The sequence below is a fragment of the Danio rerio genome, chromosome 6 (assembly GCF_049306965.1).
Source record: "Danio rerio strain Tuebingen ecotype United States chromosome 6, GRCz12tu, whole genome shotgun sequence".
Taxonomy (NCBI): domain Eukaryota; kingdom Metazoa; phylum Chordata; class Actinopteri; order Cypriniformes; family Danionidae; genus Danio; species Danio rerio.
In genome coordinates this window covers 45,860,145-45,881,611 of record NC_133181.1, presented here as the reverse complement: position 1 = coordinate 45,881,611, position 21,467 = coordinate 45,860,145, and the positions used below count along the sequence as shown (strand labels likewise).

The 21,467-nt window shown below is 38.6% G+C and overlaps 1 protein-coding gene across 8 annotated transcripts in view; it reads left to right on the top strand.

Annotated features, from left to right (window-relative positions):
- frmd4ba (FERM domain containing 4Ba) overlaps positions 1–21,467 on the top strand; it is a 96,615-nt gene that overhangs the window by 12,214 nt on the left and 62,934 nt on the right. The window contains exon 1 of one of the 8 annotated variants that reach the window (XM_073954436.1): positions 18,339–18,747. The exons of the other annotated variants lie outside the window; for them this stretch is intronic. The gene's annotated coding sequence lies outside the window, so the exon portion shown is untranslated. Of the gene's footprint in view, positions 1–18,338; positions 18,748–21,467 lie in introns of those variants that run through there. 8 annotated transcript variants of the gene reach the window in all.

The following is a 21,467-nucleotide window of genomic DNA, read 5'->3' as shown; positions in this document are numbered from 1 at the left end:
GCAAGTTCACTCCTTGAGCAGATATGCTGTTTCAATAAACCAAGATGTTACAGGTACATATTTCAGCCTAACGTGAGTCCAATACATTTTAAGTTTCAAACATTTTCTTTCATTTCAAGTAATAATCATCATGTGTTGTCTTTGCAGCTACTGGTGGTGGTGGTCCAGTTGGGTTTTATGGCACTTCGCGTTACATGACATCTCGGATTACCAGTTTCTATGGTCCATCGGGTTCTTCCATATAGCTAGGTCTATTGCGGCCTCTTTAACCATGGCTTATCGTTGCCTTTCATCTGCATTTAATTTGACCCTTTATAGTAGCACTTTTTCATGGACATAACTGTTCAATATTGCAATTTCGGTATCATCACAATTTAACTTTCCTTACATAAGCATAATTCGATTAATTTATGTATCATCGTATATAATGTGATTTAGCGCTGTATCACTGTAATTGATCTTGGTCTGTGTATGCATGCACCTAAGCTCTCTAATCCTTATTTAACAAGAATGAAGGTAGGCTACAGGTGACATACTTGCTACATGCTTTCAAGAGGTTAGCTGCTCTCGTTGTCATGTCCACTTACAGAAATATTGAGGTCTCTTAATGAAGGAATTTATTTTCATGCAAAACGGCGTTCGCTATAAAAAAGACTTGTCGCAATCATAACTCTAAAATGCAATATGATTATTTAAATAATGTGCACTTTCGGTTTCATTTTCACTGCTGAGTGCTGTTCGTACTTCGCTCGCAGCTCTCAAACGATCACTCTGTGCCACAAACTGAATATTATTTACAAATTTATTACCCGTTTTTCACAGCATATGTAGTTTCGTTCAATAAAGTAGATGCATGCACGGCAATCATTAACTAGGGCATGCAACCGCACAATCAGCAGCTCGCGTCATGTGTGATTCCCAGAATTCGGAGGTGTCCATGTCGCTGAGCAACGTGTGTGAAACAATGAAAAGACTTGTGCAGCCGCCTTTGCTTCTCTCCTAAATTTGAAAATAGGTTTGGCAGAATCGTAGAAATGCTGCATTAAGAGTCTTGGTGGTCAAATTGAGATCGCAATTTCTTTCCGATTAATTGAGCTCAACAGGGCTCCGTCTCGCACAGCAAGCCCAACGGAGCTCCGTCTCGCACGGCAAGTCCAACTGGGCTCCGTCTCGCACTCTCAATGTCTTCGGCCCGTCGGGGCACTCTCAATGTCTTCGGCCCGTCGGGGCACTCTCAATGTCTTCGGCCCGTCGGGGCACGCTCAATGTCTTCGGCCCGTCGGGGCACGCTCTATGTCTTCGGCCTGTCGGGGCACGCTCTCAAAGTCTTTGGCCCGTCAAGGCACACTCTGAATGTCTTCGGCCCGTCGGGGCACATTCTCCCTCCTCTGCCCGTCGGGGCACACTCTCCCTCCTCTGCCCGTCGGGGCACACTCTCTCGAATTCTTTCGATTGATTGTGCAGCTCTAAATTATACCATACTGAAATTTTCATTACCTAAATCCCCAAGTTCTGTTTAGCTCAACGTACTGCTGTCTCTACTCTCTTATGTACAACAGCGTGTAGAATGTGACTGCAGAGTAAGCTAACCGATATTGCTATCACATTTTAGAAAAACGAAAGCAATGTAATCGACCATATAAAAACATCAGCAGGACAGGGCTGCGCTACAACTTATCGTCTATATAAAAATCCCAACAAGGAAAATCTTAACTGTTGGGTATTTTATTTTTGGGGGTAGTCATTGCCTACTATTAGCCCCAGACAGGACCCAATCATAATTCAGGGGATTTAATATTTACTCAGATTTTCTAAACAGCTAGACATTAATTGTCGTAAATCACAATAGATCCTTAATTTCATGGGTTTCATACAAGGTAACCCCGATCAAGCCCAATGGGGCTCCGTCTCGCACCGCAAGCCCAATGGGGCTCCGTCTCGCACCGCAAGCCCAATGGGGCTCCGTCTCGCACCGCAAGCCCAATGGGGCTCCTTCTCGCACCGCAAGCCCAATGGGGCTCCTTCTCACAATGTCTTCGGCCCGTCGGGGCACGTTCTCAATGTCTTCGGCCCGTCGGGGCACGCTCTCAATGTCTTCGGCCCGTCGGGGCACGCTCTCAATGTCTTCGGCCCGTCGGGGCACGCTCTGAGGGCCTACTCACACTATGCCAACCGTGCTGAATCTGCTTCAAGCACGGTTCACTTGGCTGGCCCTGGCCCGGTTGGAAGAGGTGGGCCTGAGTGCGGTTCATTGGGCTTTGGCGCGGTACGCTTGTGTGTGAGTGCGAAACGCGCCAAAGCCAGAAACTGAAAACGAGACGCGACTTTTAAGTGATTGTTTCATATGGATTTATTATTCAATCTTACTGTTCAGTGAACGCAAACTGCAGTAGATTTATTAAAGACGCAAACTTCTCACTGCACGACAGCTCTGCACCTTCAGCAGACCACCTCATTCCTGCAGCAGCAGCACGAGAGCCTTATGATTGTTTCTGAGCGCCAAAAGTGGCGGATCTGTTCGGCAAAATATCTGACTGCGTGTCTCCGCATCCCTAAGGACTGTTTGGTGAAATATTTGACTGCATGTCACTGCATATCAAACGACTGACACAATATAACTAGAGAAATCTCCTCTGTGTGGCTGAGTGAGAGTGCTTCTCACTGAACAGCGCAGCAGCGATGACGTAAGTGTGCCGAGGCCCGTTCGTGGTGTGAGTGCGGGCTGTCGGGAGAGACGGGAAGGGGGTCAATCGTGCTTTGGCCCAGTTCAAGGCAACTGTACCTAGTGTGAGTACGGTCTGAATGTCTTCGACCCGTGGGGGAACACTCCGGATGTCTTCGGCCCGTCAGGGCATGCTCTCTATGTCTTCGGCCCATCGGGGCACGCTCTCAATGTCTTCGGCCCGTCGGGGCACGCTCTCCTTCCTCTACCCGTTGGGGCAATCTTTCTCTCCTCTGCTGGTCGAGTCAACCTCTCTCTCCTCTGCCGTAGGGGCTCTCTCTCTCTCTCTCTCCCCCCCTCTGCTTTAAGGGCACTCTCTCTCTCTCCTCTGCTCGTCGGGGCACTCTCTCCTCTGCTCGTCGGGGCACTCTCTCTCTCTCTCTCTCTCTCTCTCTCCTCTGCTCATCGGGGCTCTCTCTCTCTCTCTCTCCTCTGCCCGTCGGGGCACTCTCTCTCTCTCCTCTGCCCGTCGGGGCACTCTCTCTCTCTCCTCTGCCTGTCGGGGCACTCTCTCTCTCCTCTGCCCGTCTGGGCTCTTTCTCTCCCCCTCTGCCCGTCGGGGCATGCTTTTTTCTGCCTGTTGGGGCTCTCTCTCTCTCTCCCTCCTTGGCATGTCGGGGCATGCACTCTCTCGTCTGCTCGTCGGGGAACGCTTCTTCTTTTCTGCCCATCGGGGCAATCTCTCTCTCTCTCCCTCCTCTGCTCGTCGGGGCACACTCTCTCTCTTATGCTTGTCAGGGCATGCTCTCTCCTCTACCCGGCGGGGTATGCTCTCTCTCTCTCTTATCTTCATTAGGGCTTCTAGCATCTATTAGCCTAATCGCGTGCTTCGTTTTATCTTCATATTGGATCTCTTATATACCTCTCTGCCCGTCAGGGCACTATTTAATCTCCATTTTTACCTTGCGCGATTTGCATGAATATACAATGTAAGATATCTCATCTATTGTCATTCTGTTTTAGGATTGCTACAAAACTGAACCATACAGTTTTGCCTTTTTGGGGTTGGCTTCGCCCTGCCTTCATCTTCAGGCAGGATCTGCCAGCTCATCCAGAGTTCTGCACTATAGACGGGGCTTACGCCAAAGAACTTTATGAAAGGACTGTAACGAACTCTCATTCATGCAAACAATTCACGATAAATGTTCAAACGTTTGTCTGCCTCCTAGAGTCTTTCTGGTAGAAATGAAAGCTTTAGCGAAGGTTCTACCAGGAAGACTGAGATGTCACGTCATTCATAATAATTATCTCGTCAGCCTATAACAACCAAGCAAGCCATGTATAAAAGCTCATCTAAACAATCTGTTTCGCTGTATTCAGGTGACGTTGCGGAAGTTTCCCTCCATCCTCCCCATCACCACCACCACCAGGTTGGCCTCGTCTCCACTCAGGGGGTTGGCTTCGCCCTGCCTTCATCTTCAGGCAGGATCTGCCAGCTCATCCAGAGTTCTGCACTATAGACGGGGCTTACGCCAAAGAACTTTATGAAAGGACTGTAACGAACTCTCATTCATGCAAACAATTCACGATAAATGTTCAAACGTTTGTCTGCCTCCTAGAGTCTTTCTGGTAGAAACAATATTTAGATACTAGTACTTCAAAACATTGTTGTATTTTCACTATAAATGAATGAAATATGGCAGTTTACTATAAAGTTGATTGTTGTTGTATATTCTAGCAATCATAAGCTATGTTTCCATCCACCTATGGTTGCAACATAGGCTCATTCTGCAAACGTAGCCCTATATACATTTCTGGAAATTATGAATTATGTACCAAAAAGTATAGAGCATACATACAAGGCGGTATGATGCCGTTCCTTTTCACGCTTACCAGCTGACCGCTTACCTCTGTATGGACGACTTTTCGACTGTTACCAGTTTAACTATTTAGCTGGCCTTGTACGTCGATGTACTTGAGATGCAGAGAGGAGTTGACCACGACGACGGGGTTCGAGTCTGGTAAAAAATGATTCCAGAAAGTGGGTAAGACAAAAACAGAGTCAAAAAAATAAATAAACAAGTAAACAGCAGGGTGAGTGCGATTGATAGTGTATGCAAACCAAAGATGGGTTGCAGCTGGAAGGGCATCCGCTGTGTAAAACATATGCTGGATAAGTTGGCGGTTCATTCCGCTGTGGCGACCCCAGATTAATAAAAGGACTAAGCCAAAAAGAAAATGAATGTATTGGTTGAGTTTAGGGAAGGGGGAAGGTGGGCCAGTCGATCGGTCAGTCAGTCAGTCATTCAGTCAGTCTAACAGTTCGTCCACAGCGACCTCTACATTTTGTACTCTACGTGTACAACCATTTGACGACAGTCACCTTTACACTTTGGGTCAAATACCATGTCTTCTGTTTTCTTAGTATTTATTTTTAGCTTATTGTTATCACACCAATCAACAAACCGGCTCATTTTTGACTGGTAGATAACACTAATATCATCATTCTCATAAAGTAAACTTAGTAGGGCTGTGTCATCTGAAAATGTTAAAATAAAATTCTGTTAATGCTTACTTGATCATTAATTTGTAAGAAGTGTAAAAAGAATCGGTCAGCCTTGTGGAACCCCAGTACTACTGTTCTTTCCATCTGAACTGATATTTTTAACCTTTACAACCTTAGTTGTTTTTGTTAAAAATGAGAAATACATTTTACATATGCATGGGTCTATATTTTGAGTTTATATTATATCTTTTCAATTAGCAAATGCGGTTGAATCGTATTAAAAGCGAAACTAAAATTAACTAAAGGGTTAAAAAAATAACGCACAACACTACTACAATTAGAAAAGGTCGCTCTGTTATAATTCACTTACATTTGAATACGTTTTGGTGTGATTATAACCAGCTATAATAAAAAAAAAACTGCAACAACTTAAGGTTTTGAATGAGAAGCCATTATGTAGCCATGTCGGGAATGAATTTTGGTGTGCCGCCCCACCATGGAAGAATGAATGTGGCGGAAACCATGCTGTTGCTTGAAATGTTGCATTAGCAAAAAACTTTTCAAATTCTGTTTTTATTTACTTTACACAGTATTTAAAAAAGCAGCTGTTCTTCCAGTCTGATCTTATAAGGAATGTAACTTTTTCACATTTTGTCAGTTTAGTTTGTACCAATTTATACCAGTTCTTTTAAAAGGAGGCGTGTCACCAACCCACACTCCTAAACCCAACCGTCATTGGGAGATGAGCAAATCATACTTAATTGTAATGAGATCATTTTCAATGAAGTTACACATTTCCTTGAGATATTGTTTAAGAGACAGCCTTAATGAACACAAATGTTTAAAATGTTCACCCACTATGTGTTAAAGGACTGTGAATTATTCTAGTATCATTTTGTTACATTTTAAAACAAATGCTAGTGTTAAAAGGGAACAACTACATAAACATCTACACAAGAAGTTGAGTTCTTGATTCTGGTCTGGAAATACTTACACATGGCCATTTACAGCAGTAGCTTTTTTTCTGAACCCAGCCTGTTGTGGTGCAATAAAAGTATTCCACAAAACTCATCTGTATTTATTAAAACAGATTCTTCCAGCTCTAAATATTATTCCATATATTTAAGGCCAGCGGGAGGAATTGTCGTTTCAGCACTGTTGAAATTAAGCTGAAATTTCACACTGACTTTGATGGATACCACAAGAGACAAGGACGTAAGGATCGGTACAAATGTTCTGAAATGTTAACAGTGATAGTATGCATAATATATAGTTGAAGATGCACTGTGAAGCAGGAGGGAACATTAAATATTAATAAGGACAAGAGCCAAGAGAGATGGAATGAGCTAAAGACTTCTTATGCTTCGGTAGCTCTGCCATTACAGTTTCACAAAAATGCGCATATATAAACATATCAGTGTGAGGATGTATTCAGAATGTTTTATGTATATAGTGTGCTCATCGTTTTCTAAGCAATTGTCAGGAGACAATAATGCAGTAGGTCAGTGCTTCTCATCTGGGGGGTTGTGACCCAAAATAAGTGCTAAATAAACAAAGGATCGAATGAAACTAAGGATATAATGAAAGAAAAAGAATTATATTGTATATGTTAGGGCTATGAATTGATTTTAAAAAGAATGAAATCGTGCAGGTTTTTCTTATTAATAGTATAAACATTAGCCAAATAAAGGGACAGAAAAATAGAGATCACATTGCAGTGTTCACAATGTTAAAAATATTTAATAAAGTATCAGGGTGTCCACAGGGTCTTAAAAATTTCTACATTTCAAAAACTAAATTGTAGGCCTTTAAAAATAAGTCTTAAATTCACATAAATATTGTGCTGTAGGTCTTAAATCCAATTACCAACAATCAATCTAAATAATTTTTACATAGAAATATTTAAGTTTTTTATTGCAAACTCACAACACCTGTTAGACATTTTACATTTTTCTTAATTAATTTTTTCTAATCAGGAAAAGAAAACTTAAAACAAATACACAATTCCTTTATGGTAATAACAGCAATATATTTCTTTACATGATCTTCCATTTAGACAAAAACTATTCGCAGAAGTAAGGGGGAGTGCAAATAATGTTTATAAATAGGCATGAAAAATAAGGTTTTATAACAGAAACACATTACGTTGAATAAGTGTTATACTCATTTAATTTGGACAAAAATCAAACAACTGTATATTTTTGTAATTTTCTTCATAATAAATATACTTTTTACAATGCTAAACTTGTCACTAAAAACAATGCTGAACATGCTGAACATGCTGAAAAACGTGTATACAACTAGATAAATTAAGATATGTGGTTAAGAAATAAATGCATTTGATTTGTTCCCAATTCCCTTTTGGCCCAAATGGGCTATTACAAAAAATCCTTAGTGTTTAGCCCTATATAAGTCTAAAGTTTATTTATAATGGCATTAAAAGGGTCTAAAAAAGTCCTTAATTTGACTTGACAAAAATAGCAGAAACCCTAAATATCATTAAGATTTATAATTTGGGTTTTAATAAAATAAAATAAAATATCATTGCTGATTCTTTTTTTGCAAGTTAGCCAAAAATTCTTTCTATTATTATTAGGAATATTTATGAATGTTTTTAATAGACCTGCAGAGCAGTATTGATGCGTCCTCAATTAAAGTGAAACGGCCATAAACTCCTGCAAGATAAAGTATGTCACACTATGCAGAGCCATTGATCTTTATCTATAAAAAAGTGTAATTTTGGAAACTGTGTTCATCATAACCGAAAGCAATGTCATATTTGCTGGCCTCACGCATCACACACCTGTCAGTCAGGCAGGCAGTCAGCATGTCACCTTAAAAGGTTCAACAAATAACGCACAGCACTACTACGATTACAGTAAAGTTAGCGCTGTTATAATTAATTTACCTTTTAATATGTTTTGGTGCGATTATAATTCGCTATTTTAAAAAAACGACTGAACGTTTTGAATAAGAAGCTGTAATGTAGCTGTGGCGGGATGAATTTTGGTGTGGTGCCCTGCCATGGAAGAATGAATGTAGCGGAAACTATGCACAGTGATTCAAAATAAATTCATCGTCCCAAAATGATTCAAAAAGTTCAGCATGTTCTGTCTGAGAAAACAAAACAAAAATTCTAAAAGTTCAAAACATTCAAAACATTATTTCACACTGTAGTTGCTCATTGCTATGAGTTCATTCAGTCTCTTTCTCTCTCTCAGATTTCCCTCTTTGTCATCATTCTGCCCCCCTACAGTGCAACGAAGAGAATCCATTCATGGTTTTCATCTCTTGTAAATGATATTTAAACCCAGTAGTCCCCGCATTCTCAATCTACCCCTCTGCACAGTCCCTGCACCCCCCACCGTCCCGCTGGGACCTTATTAGAGGGGTCAGACAGACAGTACTCGCTGAACACTGGGCAGAAGCAGCAGTGTCCACCTCCCCCGTCTGCTCCGCGGCATCTGTGTTATTCACACACACACACACATACACACTCACGCACACACTCACACACCCATCCTTTTTGTCATGGTTCAGAGGTTTCAGCATAACCCATCTCTCTGTGTGCTGTGGCCTACATCAGCCCCAAATCCCAGTCATCCAGACACTTCAATGGGCTCACAGTGACAGCTCACATACTAATAATTCCGCCACCACCACACATAAAGCAAAGACTTACTGTAATCTCAATGCCTAAGCTGAAATATTCATGAAGGCGTAAGCTTATATTTCTTAATCTTCATAAAGATGTCCATTTGTTTTTCTGTGCTGTCTAAGATTAAAAGAACATTTCATTTTCTAAGAAAATAAAGTGTTTCTTAGTGAAGTGGGTAGATGTCGCTCTCAAGGTGTTCTGGATTGGTTAAAAGATTGTCATTATGAATGTGCGATATTGATAGAATAGATGGATCTCAGTGTTTTTTTTTTTTTATATAAATTCAAGAATTTGCAGTGCTGCTACCTTGGCAGGTTTAGGGCTTTTGTAAATGAATCTGAAAATCGCTCACGATTGTTTTTTTAGACATTAAAGCCTTAATTAATTAGTTATAACAACCTGGTTTATACTTCTGCACCAAGTGATCAGCGTGACCTATGGCGCCTGCCTTGCGTGTTGTGGTGTATTTATAATTCTGCATGCTGTTTGTGTTGATCTTCAATAACACTTCCGAAACACTAGCTGGCAGTGAAGTTTTTATGTTTCTCCATCTTAAGTTTTTTCCGCTTGTGTTTTGTTTTTTCTGAATGCTACCCTAATGTGCAAGTAGCCCAAACTCGCTTATTTTGAGGCTGAAACCGGCGTACGTGCAACAACTTTATTCATAAGGTAAACAACACAAAACAAAACATTCCATCTAGACTTCCTTCACAGGACTCGACTCTTGTTAACATTCGCTCCATCACGCAGCTCTCGGTCCCGCCCACACTCGCCAGCGCTACAAAGCCGACCAATCACAGAGCTTGCGCTACGCGTCATTGCAACATATAGTTACTTTTTTTAAAGGTGTGTGTCAGCATCAGAGACGGCCACAGCGAGGGCTCTGCAACTACGTGCAGGCTGCGCTGGAGCAAACACGTGCACTTGACGCAGAAGTATAAATCAGCCTTTAGACAAAAGAAAATTTGTCAGAGAGCGGCACGGTGGCTCAGTTGTAAGCACTGCCGCCTCACAGCAAAAAGGTTGCTGGTTCGAGTCCCGGCTGGCCCAGGTGGCATTTCTGTGTAGACTTTGGATATTCTCCCCGTGTTCATGTGGGTTTCCACCGTGTGCTCTGATTTCCCCCACAGTCCAAACATATGTAGTATAGGTGAATTGAATAAGCTAAATTGGCCGTAGTTTGTGTGTGTGTGTGTGTGTGTGTTTCCCAGTACTGGGTTGCAGCTGGAAGCGAAAACATATACTGAAATAGCTGGTGGTTCATTCCGCAGTTTTGACTCCTGACGTCAAAATAACATCCTTAGACACTGGCTAGACCTTGAATTTTGGTCACCTGACGTCACAACCTAAATCTAACCTAATAATAACGTCTTATGATGTTGTGTGCCTGCTGGAAAGGAACTAAGCTGAAGGAAAATAAATGAAAATTTGGCAGAACCATTTTTTTGGTATGACTTATAGCAAGATTTGCATCGCTTCGATAATGGAACAGCATGATTTTGCAATGAGTTTTACAGACAATTTGGAAATATATATAAAAAAACAAATCAGACTTTCTCAAATGTACTTAAATCTATATAAAAGTTAGTTATAACTTTTTGTTAGGCGAACAGTTAGTAAAACAATCAATATCACATTTATTGCACATTTATTATCACAATTTATAACAATAAAAAGCCACTCAATGGATAGATGTTTTTATCACCTCAATTATGTGGTCATAATAACTGCATCACTTATCACGCATCGAAAATATTTTTGTAATTATTTTGCCAAGTAACTTACAAAATGTGACGACACGGTGGCTCAGTGGTTTGCAGTTTTGCCTCACAGCAGGAAGATCACTGGTTCGAATTCCAGCTGGGCCAGTTGGCATTTCAGTGTGGAGTTTGTATGTTCTTCCTGTGTTCGTGTGGGTTTTCTTCCGGTGCTCCGGTTTCCCTCACAGTCCAAAGACATGCGCTGTTGGTGAATTAAATAAACTAAATTGGCCTTGGTATATGTATGTGAATGAGTGTGTATGGATGTTTCCCAGTGATGGGTGGCAGCTGGAAGAGTATCCGCTGTGTAAAACGTATTCTGGATAAGTTGGCGGTTCATTCAGCTGTGGCGACCCCTGATGAATAAAGGGACTAAGCCAAAGGAAAATGAATGAATAAATGAACTTACAAAATATAATGTCAGCTTACACACTGCTAAATCAGCAGTTACAATATTATCATAGACTATAAAGAGTTGGACATTTCTGCAGTTGCATTATTGCTCCAGTCTTCCATGTCAAATGATCCTTAGATGGCAGAATGTGGCTCAAGTTCTTCTATCATATGATTTTCTTTTTTCTGAAGCTCGTTTGATTTTGTTTCAATTGTATAGTACGCCTCTGTTCAGCCAATCAGCCCAATTAGAGAAATCAGTTATGCTCAAAGCACAAGCAAAGCAGAACTAGTTTGATACTTTGATACTAAATGTCAGGCTAAACCCAGTATCAGAGCCTTGTGTTTTCCCTCTGAGGCATTTTAAATTAAAACACACCAGAGCTAAATTTATTACAGCTGTCTGCTCTGATTTAGACCTCCGTTGGTTATGAAAAATCATTATTATATATATATATTTTACAAAACAGTCCTTTAATATAAAGACTCAGAATATTATTGATTTCCCTTCTAACAATCCACCTGTCAGGCCATCTGTAACCCAACAGAGACTTCAGTCAGTCGTTGGGCCGGTCAAACAGCCGTTTTTCTGTTGGCTCTGTACAGTAGTCGAACGCTTTGGAAGGCATCCCAGTAATGAAAGGGTAATGCAGACGCTGCACTTCTCAAAGCACTGTCATGCACACTTTTGGGGCCATCAGCTGTTGATGTGCACACGTGTACTTCATAGCAGCTGCATACCCATCGTGTTTGAGTGTGCACGCGCCCTCTGGATTCATAAAATGCTTTGCCTTTTCAGCCAATTAAATATGCTCATATTGCTTTTGGTAATTGATGTCACATTATTGCTATGCTGAAGGGGGAACCGCATGGTATGATGAGGGTGGAAGATATGTGCAGCCCTCCTCTGGGTTATCATCGCAAATTAGCTCATTAATACAAATCAGCGTATGAATGGAACCATGGGAGTTTGTCCTAGTGCTGATAAAGGGGAGAAAGATTAAGAAGACTGCTACAAAGAGGGAGCGAGGGAGAGAGAGAAAAAATCCGCCATTAAATCTTTTTTTTTGTGGGTGGCATGGTGGCTCAGTGGTTAGCGCTGTCGCCTCACAGCAAGGAGGGCACTGGTTCGAGGCCTGGCTTGGCAAGTTGTGTTTCTGTGTGGAGTCTTCATGTTCTCCCCATGTTGGTGTGGGTTTCCTCCGATTGCTCCGTTTTACCCCACAGTCCAAAGACATGTGCTAAGTGAATTGGATGAACTAAATTGGCCATAGTGTATAGGTGTGTGTGAATGTGAGAGTGTATGGGTGTTTCCCAGTACTGGGATGTGGCTAAAACATGCTGGGGTAGTTGGTGGTTCATTCCGCTGTGGCGACCCCTGATAAATAAGGGACTAAGCCGAAGAAAAAATAAATGAATGAACTTCTTCTTGCCTTAGATACTATATGATTAATGGATTCATTTCCCCCCATTTATTCACCCTCAAATGGTTACAAGCTTTGAGTTTTCTTCTTTTTTCTTTGTTGTTTAACACAAAAAAAAATTATTTTGAAGAACGTTGGTAACAGGTATAAAATATATATGTAAATTTCTAATTTTTGTTTTTATTTTTCTCTATTTGTTTATGCTTTTAAATTGCATTACGAGACCTTGATTTTTCTTCCAACAACTTTTAACCTTAAAAAGTGTGTAAAAGTTAATTAATTCATTGTCTTTTCGGCTTAGTCCCTTTATTGATCCGGGGTCGCCACAGCGGAATGAACGATCAACTTATCCAGCACATGTTTTTATGCAGCTGATGCCCTTCCAGCAGCAACCCATCTCTGGGAATCATCCATACACACACTCATTCACACTCATTCACTACGGACAGTTTAGCCCACCCAATTCACCTGTACCGCATGTCTTTGGAATTGTGGGGGAAACCGGAGAACCCAGAGGAAACCCACACGAACGCAGGGAGAACATGCAAACTCCATACAGAAGCGCCAACTGACCCAGCCGAGGCTCAAACCAGCAACCTTCTTGCTGTGAGGCAACAGCACTACCTACTGCGCCACTGCGTCAATTTATTTATTTTATTAACATTTTTAGTTTAAAGTGATATTTATTGTCTTGGTTGGTGTTAAACTTTATGGTACAAAAACCTTGAAATAAACTGCCAGTACATTTTCTGTTATTTGCATTATTCTATATATTAATTATTATACATAATATTATTTCAAAGCACTAAAATGTCAGCAAAAGTCACTTTGTTAAACTGTAGAGTTGAATTTTCAACATCAAAAGTTGACAGAGCAGAGATTACCGTCCCATAATGCAATTCACAACTGTAAATAAATGGAAAACACTTGTGGATCACAAAAGACGGAAACTGTTAATTAAAAGTTTTTTTTTAAACAGTGTAGCTATTTTGAAAAAAATGAATGGAAGTCATTGGCTATCGGTTACCAACATTTTGCAATTGATCTTCTTTTGTGTTCAACAGGAGAAGTAAAAGTCAACTGGTCAAATAGATCACAATTTTTCTTTTTTTTTTCAGGTGAACTTTTACTTTAAGGAATAGGTCATCAAAACACACAAACATGTAATACCCATATGACTTCCTTTTCATGAATGACTTATTTTTTGCAGTTATTTTTGGCTTTTTGTGAATAATTGTGTGGGTTATTCACTTTAACATGCACTGGAGACTCACACCACATAGAGGAAATGAAAATGCATAAATAAAAACACAAAAAAGATGTCTGTTTGGTTTCAGTTGAGGTTTGTTTTCCCAGACTGAACATGCTGATTCTGCACTTCTGCTGTCATGCAAATTCATATACAAGGTCAGATTTTTTGCACATGTACTTGACAACCAAACTGCTGGATATGGTTTTATCGATTTTTTTAAATGACTTTTTTATCTCACAGTTCAAAACTGCACAATAAAATCTTGTATTTGCTAGTTATGAACAGAATAACGAGGAAAACAATAGAAATGGCGTATAAACCCATAAATCAAATCAGACTTTTCTACTTATAATTCTGGCTTCTTTACTCACATTTACATTTATTCACAGATGAGGGGCAGCACAGTGGCTCAGTGGTTAGCACTGTCACCTCACAGCAAGAAGGTCGGTGGTTCGAGTCCCAGCTTGGCCAGTTGGCATTTCTGTGTGGAGTTTGCATGTTCTCCCTGTGTTGGTATTTCCTCCGGGTACTCCGGTTTCCCCCACAATGCGGTACATGCAGTATGGGGGAATTGAATAAACTAAATTTAGTGAGTGTGTGTGAATGAGTGTGCATGTGTGTTTCCCAGTGGACTGGGTTGCGGCTGGAAGGGCATCCGCTAAGTAAAACATAGGAATAGTTGTGGTTCATTCCGCTGTGGCGACCCCTGAAATAGAGACTAAGCCGAAGGGTAATGGATGAATGAATTTAGTAGATGCGACTCAAAGCAAATTACAAATGAGTATACATTTTTTATTTGTTAACTATTGTTAGAAAAAATGATTAATAAAGTATTATTGAAACAAATGTGTTTCTTAACAGATGTTTCTTAACAATGGCTCAAGACTTCATTCCACTGGGTTTGAACATTAAAGGTGAAAGTCCTTTTTATTTATTTTAGTGGCAATTTAGGATGGTAATTAAAGCAACGTTCAGTAGCAGAGTGACACAAGACACAAGACATAAACTTGCAATTATCAATTTTCTACTCACAATTCTGACTTACATTCTCAAAAATCAGTACGATACCAATAAAAAATAATTTAAAATGTTACAAATTTCACTTTCTTTTAAAAATCCCTCCTTAAAATATTTTAACTTTACCTGGGATCACACCATCATTCATGCCTCGTCTTAAAGACTTACTCTGCTGACGTAATACAAGACAACACGTAATTGTTTTGTTTGTTTTGGAAATACAACAGGCATTTAATTACCAGCAGGCTGCCATCAAGTGTCAATGCCATTAAAATGAATAGGATCCCATGTCACTGAGAGCTTGAGTGCACATGACACCAGACCAATGGCAGTGTGTGAGATCACGGTTCAGACTGAAACCGTAATAGTATCTCCTTCATAGTTTCATGTGTAATGTTTCTAATAATGACAAAAATGCATCTCAAAGGCACTGCTCTTTCAGATGTTTTGGCTTTTTGAACACAACATGTGGAAATTAAGTTCACCATTTGATGTTTTCGCCCCCACATTGAAGTGAAAGTCTTTTGTTTTAGTTCACAATATGCTTTCTTTTGAGTTTCGGCCTAAAATATGGCTTCAAAAGCTACAGCTGTGTTTACTTTTAAAGGTGCAGGCAGAATGTGAACATTGGTTGCTCTGTGCGATTGTGAATACAGGCAATTATTTTCCTTTCATGGAAGAGCCATTGAGTGTGAATCTCATGCAGTGTGTGTGTGTGTGTGTGTGTGTGTGTGTTTGTACTTGCATTCCATATTTACAGCCGGCATTTGATGTGAAGTATGTGCATTTGATCTATGTGATGTATGTGCATTTGATCTATGTGGTGTTTCTCCTTGTGTGATGTGTGGTGTTGCTGTGTTTCATACACACTGAGATATACCCAGTTATCTAAGACTTCCCCTGGGAATGAGTTTCAGCTTCGTATTCCTTGGTGTATTCTAGTCTGAGGCTTCATTAATCAACAAATTATGTAACAAGAGTGTTTTTTGTCATATTCATTCAAAACAATACAAATTCCTTTCTTAGTTTGTTCAGTTGAAATGTATTTTAACTAGATGTATAATAAATAATTATAATGGTTAATTTAAATACAAATAATATTTATATATTCAAATCAAATTTTTTTGTCTTACACTGAAAAAAAATTATTCATTGGATTTACAAATTTTTTTTAAGATAAGAGGTTTTAAACTGTTTAAATTGGCTGAATTTATAGTTTTCAACTTCATTTGTGGCGACACAGTGGCGAAGTGGGTAGTGCTGTCGCCACACAGCAAGAAGATTGTTGGTTTGAGCCTCGGCTGGGTCAGTTGGCGTATCAGTGTGGAGTTTGCATGTTCTCCCTGCGTTTGTGTGGGTTTCCTCTGGGTGCTCCGGTTTCCCCCACAGTCCAAAGACATGCGGTACAGGTGAATTGGGTAGGCTAAATTGCTTGTATGTATGAGAGTGTGTGTGTGTGTGTGTGTGGATGTTTCCCAGAGATGGGTTGCGGCTGGAAGGGCATCCGCTGCGTAATAAAACGTGCTGGATAAGTTGGTGGTTCATTCCGCTGTGGCGACCCCAGATTAATAAAGGGACTAGCCGACAAGAAAATTAACGAATGAATTAACTTCATTTGTTTGTTTCAATACCGATTATTTAAAATTGTTTAAAACAATTTGCAATAAACCATTTTTTTCAGCGCAAACAGTATGATTTGCAGTGAAATACTTATATACCAGCCCGTGACCTTAAAAAATGTAACAAAAAATAATATCAATACGAATCTAAATTATGGAGTAATTAGACGTAAAAACACAGACAGTTTTCCCAAAGATGGCTTGCGGCTGAAAGGGCATCCGCTACGTAAAAACATGCTGGATAAGTTGGCGGTTCATTCCGCTGTGGTGACCCTGGATTAATACAGGGAATAAGCCGACAAGAAAATGAATGAATGAATGAACACAGACAGTTTTAGATATAAATAAAATAATAGAAGTTATAGTTATATCATATAAAACAAATATCAAACATGCAATATAGGCTCTTTCTGAAGATGTACCCTTATATTCATTTCTGGAGATCACAAATTATGTAGCCTTTTCTGCTGTGACCATTTTGTCCAGTGGCTCGCCGCACACTTTGGAGGATTTGAGACATAGAACGGAATTGACCGCTATGATGGGGTTTGAATCCGGTGAATATTCGAACCCCAGGAACCATTCTTCTTTTTGAAGAATGAATCCAAAAAGCAGATAAGCAAATAAGACAAAAACAAAAATCTTTAAATAAAATAAACATAACAGGGTGAGAATGTGGTAAAATCTGAAAATGTGGTAAAAAATCTGCCGGTTTTATTTTTCTGGATTGCTTTTCAAAACACTGTCATTGGGTTTAGGGAAGTGAGTGGTCAGTCGATGCATTTTAAAACACTATTGGTTGAGTTTAGGGAAGGAAGAGGCTGGGAAGATTGGTTGACAGCAGCCTCTGGTGGATTTATGCAAGAACAGCAGGTGTGAATTCGCAAGTGAAATTTGAGATCTCAAAAAGTGTACACAGCGGCCTCTGGTGGATTCACGAAAACAAAAACTGCAAATAAGAATTTAGCTCCTGGGACTTATTTGGTGCTCTCCAAAAATGTATATAGGGGTATGTAATCAGAATAAGCCTAGGTTGAAAATATTTAAACTTTAGATATGAAGAAATATAGAAAATAGAATAAAATATTAGAAATATATGTAAAAAAAAAAAGCTATACAAAAAAATTACAAACATAGAAGTGTTTCTAACAAAGTGTCTGGTGTATAGAGAGGAAAGAGTGTATTGTTCTGGTGTTTTGACAAGCTCACTCATCTGCATATAGAGTACACTCAGAACTACACAATATATGGGTGTATGATTGTGCATCAATGTTATAATTCTATTTAAATGAGTCATTATAACATTTTAGTGACATTTGTAAGTATATTCAGCTTAGTTTGATATTTGAAAGAATAGTTTATAACATTTTCTTTACAAATGTCATACTTATAAATATTAAAAAAATAAACAGCAGAATAATAAAAAGTAATGATTTTTTTTCTTGTAATTCCATTGTTTTTATTTAGCAGAGGAAATGTGTTTCCATTGTAAAGTCATGTATGAGAAAGACGAAATAGGCTTAAAATGATTATGCAAAATAAATATATACAGTAAAGCCTGAAATTATTCATACCTCTGGCAAATTTTGACTTAAAGTTTTTGTTCAAATGTAAATAAAAGCTCATAATTATTTTTTTTTTCACAATGATCTCTTCTACAACTACATCTCTTTGGAGAAGCCAGTCTCATTTCTGTTTAAAAAATTGCTGGTTGAATGAAACTAAATTACTTGACTATATAAAATGTTTTATGCAAAAATGTATTATTATGAAAAATACATTTGTAAAACATGGATTGTTTTCAACTTATAGTTTTAGACTAAGGTTGAAGGCTCTTAGAGATCAATGCAAGACCGCAGGCTGCCCAGTTTCTAACCCCTATGTTCTCTCTTACCAATACCAAAGGCTCTCTGAATTCCCAGAATGCACTTAAACCCTTGACTCTTTGCCTCCAAGCATCCAATCAGCTCCTTACATGAATGGCTGCTCTACTCCTTGAGGAGATGTTATTGAACATGGGTCATAACCAGAGGTGTGGACTCGAGTCATGTGACTTGGACTCGAGTCAGACTCGAGTCATGAATTTGATGACTTCAGACTCGACTTGACAAAATATAAAAAGACTTGCAACTCGACTTGGACTTGAACATAAATGACTCGGACTTTCACTTGGACTTGCGCCTATTGACTTGTAAAGACTTGCTACTTTCTATATAAAGCCCAAAGATTAAAAAGTATGTTGACACAGAACGCTCTATCTCTGCGTGTGTGTGCGTGTGTGACAGAGAGCATGCACGCATACTTTCGACCACTAGCGCTTTGTGGCGCACTTCCGTGTTTTTGCACCAGCGGGAAATTTGAAGATGCCATTTTCATTCTGACTCGGAGAGTAAAATAAACACATCCGCAATCTGCTCCTTTTGTTTTGTTCAGCGGATTTATAACATCTGTCAAAGGTAAGAGACTTTACTACCCGCAAAGTGTTACTGTTGTGCAAAAGCATTGTTTTACTGTTGTGTATAAGACAATGAACTTCAGTTTTTTTTAAACCAAATTTACCCTCTTGTGATTTATTTCATATAATTATGAATGAACATGGCTGTAATTTATGTTTTTGCACTTGGTCGTTTGTGTCAATGCGCATATTATGTTTTATTTTTGTGTTTTGCCCATCCTCTGACAGTATTTTCTAACTATTTAATTAGTAGTAACATTAATTACATGCCATAATAACTAGATATATAATTTATTTTTAAAGCTCTTAAAACTGTGAAAAAAGTGTTTTGTTATTTTCTGGTGACATTTTGCAATAAGGTTTCTTTAGTTAATCTATGTACTAACATGAACTAATAATGAACTATACTTCTAAACCTTTATTAATTATAGTTTAACATTTACTATTGCATTATTACAATTTAAAGTTAAGCTTGTTAACATTAATGTTAATGCACTGTGAGTTAACAAGAATTAACCAATAATTTTATTTCCATTAATTAAAGCATAAAATAATGAATACTGTAATGAACTGCACTGCATTGTTTGTTCACATTAGTACATACATAAACTTAATTAATTAATACAACCTAACCAACAACAAAACCCTGTCCATGCCAATAGATGTGTTCAGGGGCCCTGTGGAACAGCTTTTCCTCAAAATGAAGAGGATGACATGGAAAATGTCCTCCACAATCTCATCAATAATGTGGCAGACAGCAGAGACTAGTTCACTTTATTTTAGTTGCCATGATAAAATGGGATTGATAGTGAGATTTATTTAAAGAGTGAATAGTACAGTAGGCAATAATGCCAAATCTAGTTTTTCCTTATTTTTATCACAGTTACATTTCTGCTTGCGTTAGTTATATTTTTGTTTAAATGTTTTTTATTTGATTAGTATGGTGAACCTTTTGGATGTTTAATAAATGTTTGTAAAACAAAATGCATTCTTTACATCCAACCTCTATTATCTGTGTCTTTAAGTATTTAAAAACTGGAAATATCTCATCATATAACATACAGCCAAAATGTTATGGTTTATTAGATAAAAAATTTAATATGTAAGTCTATTTTAGTATTTTGGTTATTGTTAATAAATAGTGCCTCAATATAAATCATATCAAAAAGCACAAAAGGAAGAGGAAACACAAGACTCAAATTCTGTATATAATCTCTGAGAGCGCGCAGGAAAATGTGTGTGAGCAGTGCATATTTGAGAGCGAGAAAATTTGCGCGTGAGCAGCGTATATTTGAGAGCTCGCAAGCAGTTTTGTCCACAAACAGAGGAAATCGGTGCACGAGCATCACACAAGGTAGAGAGCAAAGTTCTTCATTGTTATGTGAAGAAAACAACGTTATTGTTTGTATGAAGTAGCCTACTTCATTTAGAATATGTGCTACCATTTTACATTGCTGCTAGACAGATTCGCATCTCCATCTCTTTAGCACACACGAGATTCAATTGACAAAATACCAATTTCACTCAATTTTACTTTGCAGCATACAGGAGTTGTTGGTCTACTGCTGCCTCATTGAGGTTGTTTATGTAGTTTTAGTTAATCACAAGTTGATCACAGAAGACATAACATAGCACAACTAAACTTAATGAACTAGACAGCAGTAGACCTGCAATTTCTGTGATGTGAGGCAAAATGGAGTCTTTTTTTTGGTGGAACTCATTCTTGTGCAATATGCTGTGTAGACGAGACGCAGCACTGTTTAGCACTTTTTTCAGAAAATTACATTTGTATCTTTATATATCTAAGCAATGTTCTTTCATTAAAAAAAGGTTTGTTTAATAAATACAGATCTTACAGCCATACATTAAAAAGACTCGAAAAGACTCGAAAATCAAACTATAGGACTTTGGACTTGACTTGAGACTTGTTGCCTTTAACTTGGGACTTGACTCGGGACTTGCCTGTCTTGACTCGGGACTTGACTCGGGACTTGAGGGCAATGAATTGAGACTTACTTGTTACTTGCCAAACAATGACTTGGTCCCACCTCTGGTCATAACTTTGTCAGTTATGGTTGGAGGACTTTTACACTAATGCGTGGTTTAATAAACAGTTTGTATTTTTGCAGTGTTGTCTATATAAATAGTAATGTGGAGCTTTGAGACTACAAGAATTTTGTGTTTACTTGGACTAGGTTTTAAGGTTATTGTTTAATGGCGTTGGTTAAATAAAGCTATATATGGATGAAAAACTATAGCTCAGAGACCACTTGAAAAAAACATAATGATTTATAGTTATGTATTTGAGAAAAACATAATTTTTGTTTTATTCCTTTAATGGCTGATAGCATTTTTTTGCAAAATATTTTTATGTAAAGCGTAAAATGACAATTCATCAAAATAAAACAAATGCCGACATGAATTCTGAAGTTTATATTCATGTTTAGACAACACAAACTTGACTTTAATAAATCAACCCTGTAAAATATATATTGCTGCCTTAATTTTGTTAGTTAAATCAATTTAACTTTTCAACCCAGGCTCATTCTGAAAATGTAGCCCTATATACATTTATGGAGAGCGCCAAATACCTCAAGAGCTACGTGTTTTTTTTTTTTTGCAGTTTTTTTTTTTTTTTTTTTTTGCAGTTTTTGCAAATCCGCTGTGTACGCTTTTTGCGATCACAAATTTCACTCGTGAGTGCCACTCTTGCCTGCTATT